This window comes from Crinia signifera, chromosome 2 (genome assembly GCF_055691185.1).
Source record: "Crinia signifera chromosome 2, ASM5569118v1, whole genome shotgun sequence".
Classification (NCBI taxonomy): domain Eukaryota; kingdom Metazoa; phylum Chordata; class Amphibia; order Anura; family Myobatrachidae; genus Crinia; species Crinia signifera.
The window spans coordinates 15,279,822-15,287,495 of NC_139218.1; the positions used below are offsets into that span (position 1 = coordinate 15,279,822).

The window sequence follows — 7,674 nt, forward strand, 5'->3', positions numbered from 1 at the left end:
ATATAGTTAGATTTATTGGGAATCAGTAGTTAACGTTGGTGTGGTGTCGACTTCAGGTGTCACTTATATTCATACCATGTCTCCTCACATATACAGCTGGAATTGCTGTGTTTGAGGAGTGTGGTCTATAGCCACTGAGTAGATATAAATAGATTTTATTCAGTGGTGAACATACATGAACATAAATGAAAAGTCAAAAAGTATAATGTCGACTTCAAATGTCAACAGTTCTAATATTAGCATTCAACTAGCAGGTAAGTATTAACAACGATTTCTCTGATAGTCACCCTAGATTGGGGCTACTATAGAAATGCTAGTTAGATAGCGCAATTTGCCCCCAGTATTAACACGCAGTGTAACCTTGTACACCAATATTTAGCGCAGATGTTTAGGGCAGAGTGAGAAATCCTTCAACACTCTCCCATGGACTGCTATTGAATTTGTGAAAATCACTGGTGTGGCTGATGAACATAGGGGGTGAATCAACAGTATGATGTCGACGTCAAGTGTCAGTAATACTTGTGCCGTGTCTCTCTTTATATAAAGCTGAATTGCTCTATTTGGGGAGTGTGGTAAATAGCCACTAGGTAGATACAGGCAGAAATGTATTCTATAATGAGAAAAAAATTAAAAAATGATGAGGAGTCAACAATATGGTGTCGACTACAGGTGTCGCTGGTTCTATTGTCGGCATATAAATAGCAGGTTATATATGTGATTTGTCTGGAGTAATCTCCGCAAAATCAGGGCTATTATCGTAATGCTATTGAAATAGCAGAGTAAGCCCTCAGTGGTTGTCAGGCAGTGTAACACTGCACCACTGTAATTAGCGCAGGTGTAAGAGCAGGGTGATGGTACAATCCTTCACCACTCTCTTAATGCTGCGTTAAAGGTATAGCCGATTAGTCAGACACGAGAGAAACCTCATACTATTTGCCAGTGCATAATTATGAGGAATACCCTGTATTAATAAGACAGATCAAAATACATCCTAGTCAATGTGAGGAAACAGAGAGCGTCACCGCTAGCTGGCGCGCGCTTCGCAGACAGCTTTTTCAAGGCCAACCCGACTGGCCAAACTGAGGCTGTTCTTATACCGTCCCTGGTGTGGGCGCGGCAGTTAAAACTTTGATTGACGGCGGCCGCATCCTATGTGTGTGATCACTAGTAACTCCGGGCAGCATCCATTCGTCAGGGGGCGCGGCAGTCTCAGAAGATGACTGACTGCTCTCGCGTCCTATCATGTCTCTGCTACGTAAGTGCTGCACCACTTACCCGTTATCTCTAACGGAGCTGACATGTTTACATTGGTTGTCATGGTGACGTCGTTGGTAATGATTCTATGTTATGTTATCTGGCCACCAGTGTCTGTTCTCGGGGTGAGTATGTTCTACTCCGATATTATGTGTAATATGTGCATCTATTTGCACTTGATACAGGCTCTGATAGTGTTACACGCCGTCTTGACTCAGAATCAAAAAAATAGTATAAATATGATATCATCATGACAGGCAATGGAGTGGAATTACACATGATGGAATTCCAAAACATGGACACTGGCACAACATAAACGGTATCCTTATTGTGTTCATACTGTACAAGTATGTAACACCTGAATACATGGTTAAGACAAGGTTGATTGAGGGGAAGGGGAGAATGAAGAATGAAAAGGTATACTGTGAATCGATTCATATGAGAAGAAGAGAAGAACATTATATTCTTTGATGTGGGGCATTAGTATAGCCCTTTACTACAACTGATGAGCATATTCATGGTGAAATTATAACACTATAAATGACTTGTAGGGGGTAGTGTCCACATTAACAAGGTAAGTATACGTCAAGGTCAGTGACGTGCGGTGAGGTCAGTCACTGGTGAGGCTCTGATTGATACCCTGATATTATCTAGACTTCATATGAGGAGACCTTGTTTCAGTCTTTGAAGGAATAAGGATGGATATATATATATATATATATATATATATATCCATCCTTATTCCTTCATTAGGTTCAGTGCTGCCAGGACTGGTCTGCTGAAAGATCCTCTGTGCTACTATCCCAGAGGGACATAATGTGTGGGGTGTTCTGAAGGCCATGCACCTAAACTAGTCCGACACCGTGATGAAAGTATACATGCCGAGTGGAGGAAGACTGCGGAGTCCTATAGAAGCAGTGGCGTAAGTTTATAAGAGATGCCCGGAGGCAAAAGTGTGATGTTGCCCCCCTTCTATCACCCCCCCCCCCCCCAAAAAAAAAAAAAAAACTGCTTTCTTAAGACTATTGGCTAGCTATCCTATAATGCAGACACACCCACAGGGGCACATGCACACACACACACACACACATACACACACACAGCCACACACAGCCACACACATATACACACAGCCACATACATAGAGCCACATGTATACACACTGCCACATACATCACATGTATACACAGACAGTAGCTACAGTGCATATGCACATAAACCCACAATTATACACTGCCACAAACACATGTATACACACAGCTACATACAACCACACACACATATGTATACACACACACACACACACACACACACACACATGTATACACACAGCTACATATGCACATACACCCACATGTATACACATAGCAACATACAACCACACACACATATGTATACACACAACCACACACACACACACATGTATACACACAGCTACATATGCACATACACCCACATGTATACACATAGCAACATACAACCACACACACATATGTATGCACACAACCACACACACATGTATACACACACACACACACACACACACACACACACACACACACACACACATGTGTATACACACAGCCACACACACCTCTGTAAACACACAGCCATATATGCACACATAGCAACAAATGCACATAAACATAGCCCTATATAGATACACACACACACACACACACACACACACTACACATAAATAGTTTAACAAACACTATAAAAGAGGCATACCTTCCATAGCATGAACCAGGAGATCGTGGGGGGTGAAGAGCTGGACGGGCTGCCGGGCTGTCAGCAGGAGACAGGGGCTCTGTGTGTTACAGGAAGTCCCGTCTCCTCCTCACACTGAGCTCCTGGAGCAGCGCTGCTAATCACTGCAGGCAGCGCTGCTCCCATACAATATTAGCTGTAGCTGGCACGCAGGGGCTGAATGGAGTTAAGATGGCAATGGATTTCAGGCCACTGTTTAGAAGCCTGTACCTGAGCTCACAGAAGCCAGATCTCCCCCTGGTCTGGTGCATCGTTCCTCAGCCTTTCAGGAGCAGCAGCCAGTTACAGCACATGATGTGCTGCCCCGAGCTGCTAGCACACAGGAGGAGGAACGCGACCGTCCCAGCCCCCGCTGCCCGCTTCTATCGCTGCTGATTCCTGACATCGCCCGCTATCACCTCCTCCAGTGCCCGACAATACAGGTAATACCTTCTGGGGAAGGGAGGGGATGTCTGGTGCCCCGGGTGGTCCCGCTGCTGAAGGCACTGATCACGGCAGAGAGGGTTGGCTCTGAGAGCAGATACAGGCTGTCAGTGTATGACAGCCTGTATCTTCTGTCCTATCACATCTGTCTCAGTGACAGCCCTGTCACTGAGGCAGATGTATAGGTGCCGCTTCCCCGTTGTTTTGTTATGGGCTTTTCAGCCTCTTTTTGTGCATGTCCCTAAGCTCTGCCCCCCGCTGCTGACAATTTTCAATTGTCAGCAGGAGGCACAGGTCCCGATGCCTCCCAGCCTCCCCACAGTGTCCAACCACATGAATTATTAAAAAAAAAATACAAATAAGATACTTATTGCACAGTATATGTGTTTAAAATATCTTTGTATTTTTTTTAAATCATTTATGACAGGTGAGGCACTGCCTCCCCTGCCTCCCCTGACTGCACGTCCCTGGTCAAGGTAGTGTTAGGTCAGGACGTGAGATAAAATACAGTGACCTATATGATAACAGGAAACCTGTTAACCAGTGCCATGAAAAAATGACATGATGTGTGACAATGAGAGTGACAATGAAATATCTGGAAAATAGATGTGATCAGGACTAAATGTCCTGCTAAATATAGAAAAAGTCTGATTTATTACAGAGTTTACTATACAGTGAAATGGAGTGATAAATTCAGTGTTTAATTTAAACCAATGTGTGTGAAAAAAGAAATCCTCAAAATTCTCACTCTGCCCTAAACATCTGCGCTAAATATTGGTGTACAAGGTTACACTGCGTGTTAATACTGGGGGCAAATTGCGCTATCTAACTAGCATTTCTATAGTAGCCCCAATCTAGGGTGACTATCAGAGAAATCGTTGTTAATACTTACCTGCTAGTTGAATGCTAATATTAGAACTGTTGACATTTGAAGTCGACATTATACTTTTTGACTTTTCATTTATGTTCATGTATGTTCACCACTGAATAAAATCTATTTATATCTACTCAGTGGCTATAGACCACACTCCTCAAACACAGCAATTCCAGCTGTATATGTGAGGAGACATGGTATGAATATAAGTGACACCTGAAGTCGACACCACACCAACGTTAACTACTGATTCCCAATAAATCTAACTATATCTACCCAGTGGCTATAAACCACACTCCCCAAACACAGCAATTCCAGCTTTATATGGTGGGAGATAGGGTATGAATATAATTGTATATGGGATCATACCCTTTATGAATCCACATCTATGTTAACAACTTGCAGATCCCTTTGGAATTCTTCCTGAAGTGGGTCCGCATTGGGATACACAGTTTAGGTGGACTTCAGAGAAATCTTTGTGAACTCCATGAACTATCTGTTAAAACTATTCCAGATCGTGTCATTATTATAGATACAGGAGAATGTGTATTTGCAGAATTCCATGTGCATATGAGGATTGAGCCATTCGAACACTCTAATAAAAATTGATTATATTAACTATTAGTGTTGGCTACTTACCCCTGTAATTTGAAATTACAATAAGCAATACTGTGTGTGGAAACAGTGAGCCGCCGTTATTTTAATACACTGCATGTTATGTTTGTGTGTTTTTATATTTCGCTTTTTTAATCAATAAAGAATAAAAGTTACTTTTTATTCGTGATAGTTTTCATAGGTGCACCACATAAGGACATACTCTTCCTCTTCTTGTGCATGTTAATCTTTTGTGTCCAGTGGTAGCACACCTCCAACCATACTCATATATAACCAATGATGTGATAAATGGGGGTTCATTCACGTTAAACCTCCAATAGACGAGGGTCCTGTGCGAATAGCAACCTTTGTTGTGTCTCCACATCCAGGAGTAGTATTGTCATTGGCGAAATTCTCAGATTGAGCTGCGTGTACAGGCGACATCGCTAACGACCCGTGGGAGCACGCATCATTGACCATATAGTGCGTACAGACAATGGGCCTGATTCAGCCCTGTTCTCTATGCTGCATATGTTCGAAGCCTAATGAACAGGTAAATGCCACCTGCCTCCTGGCCGAATGCCGGGCCCCCACCTTCTTGTGAACCCCCTCACCCCCCATCGAAAGATTTTTTTCAGCCTTTGGTCTGAAATGTAAGTGAATACTTACTTTTCAGATGGCCGGTGATCTCCGAATTTGGGGCGGGCACTGATGGCTTGTGATGTCAGTCGCCCATCCAAAGCAGGCATCGCCATGCCTGTTTGTGCAGGGAAACGCCCAGCATTTTTATAGGGGCGCCAATAAACCGCTGGGCATTCCCTTCCTTCCGCTCCCTCTCCAGCCACTTCCCTCCCGTCCTCGAGCAAATGGCTCGGTGGGTGTGTAACTCACCAATGACGTTCGCTCGTTGGGTATTCACAGGTTTGTTGTTTTAAAACAACAACAGTATCCTTGTGTCTTGTTTGTCTTATACTTTACGGAGTTCTGATGGTGTAATTACCACCAATTTATATTCTCAGGGGAATCATAATGAATGTAAAGACCCCTACACACTAGAAGATTATCTTTCCAATCTAGACGGTTGGAATGGAAATCTGGAAATTTCTGGGAACAAAAGCATCTACATAAAGGCCCATACACGCTAGAAGATATTGGCATCAATCTCATTCAGAAAGGGGCTTCTGAATGATATTGATGGCAATATCTTCTAGTGTGTATGCCTAATATCTTACCAATGACCCCCTCCCCCCTCTCCTCGTTCATTATTAAAGATAATGCCATATTCAGGACATGCAGGTCAATCTGCCAATATCGCTCATGCACCCATTGTTCAGTGTGGATGCACAATATCTTTCATGATCAGCTCAAGGGAAATTGTTCACCAATATCTTTTGTCTTTCATATCTTCTAGTGTGTTCTGTAGGACCAATCTGTCTGTAGGACCAATATGTGTCTGTTTTCCATGTTTAGGAGCAAATGGTCAATTTTCATTGGCTTCCAAAAATTTCCAGATTTTCATTCCAACCAGCCAGATTGGAAAGATAATTTTCTAGTGTGTATGGGCCTTAACTCATAGGAGTAGCTACTGTAGTTAACGGTTCTGTGCCCACACACATTTTCACGTAACCGTAGTATGGTAATTTATTGCATCTCCTTATGTATGAGAACCCCTTGGTATATTTCCAAAGTACTCCAAATAGTGTAAACATGCTACTGAGGCTGAATCAGGTTTCGATTGTTTCCCCTTTTCTACAGTTCTTGAAGTTTTCACTCAGCGTATGTTATATTTGTCTTGTTGCCTTGCTTCTTATACAGTATGTTGTACTGCTGCTTTGTCATAGCAATATTTTCAGTCTCACATAGAGCTGTGGTTTATTAGACTTCACGATAATCTGTCATCAGTTTGAGAGGCAGAGCTCCGTAGCTGTGTGCTTATCTGATAACAAATCAGAATGTAAGCTGTGTGTATTAGAGAGTAGCATACATATAGCTGTGGTTTATTAAAGATCAGGGCTTAAATTGGTCATGCAGAGGTGGGGGAACTCATTTCTCTATACCACCTAATTACACCCACTCCCCCCATTAGGCAGAGACAGTGCCAACGCTAGGGTTTTTGGCATCCCCCTGCAAACTACAATGCTTTAAACATCCTAGCGTCTGATGTGTGACCTTGTGCATGAATGCAGATTAACACTTACTTATCAATGGGGAGGTTGTTCTAACATCCGCACCCCAGCTCCACCCCTATCGCCTACATAATTATCGCATATGCACTAACATATGCGATAATTATGGCAAAGGACAGCTCTTGCATTGAGCTGTCCTTTGCGGTGAGAGTCAGCCGGTCCCATGGGGACACGGCGGCTCTCACCTCCCTCCCTTACCCAGCGCTGTTGCTGCTGCGCCGTGCTCTCCTCCTCCCTGCACCCGGAAGAGGATTATAGTGTTCCGGACACAGGTGAGGGGGGCGCAATGCGGGTCTGCAGGGCGGCAGTGGGTCGGCGCGGGGCGGTGGTGGGTTGCAGATTTTTCTGGTGATGCCCCCCGCCGCGGTAACCCCCCGATAATGGGTTTTTACAGCATTTTTAGCTTAGAGAATCTCCCCCTATACCTGAAATAAAGACTCGCAGACTTAGGCATAGTTACCTCCTCTCTCTGCAGGAGACTCCCTGAAATAGCAGCAATCTCCCTCATAAGTCTAGCAATCTCCCTCATGTCACCTAGCCCACATTACACTGTTATATTTTTTTGGGGGAAAA

General features: G+C 43.7%; 1 long non-coding RNA gene across 1 annotated transcript in view; it reads right to left on the reverse strand.

Moving 5' to 3' along the window:
- LOC146058670 (uncharacterized) overlaps positions 1-3,261 on the reverse strand; it is a 32,516-nt gene extending 29,255 nt beyond the window's left edge. The window contains exon 1 of the long non-coding RNA XR_014469891.1: positions 2,986-3,261. This is a non-coding gene — a long non-coding RNA (uncharacterized LOC146058670). The remainder of the gene's footprint in view (positions 1-2,985) is intronic.
- Between the last annotated feature and the right edge of the window lie 4,413 nt (positions 3,262-7,674).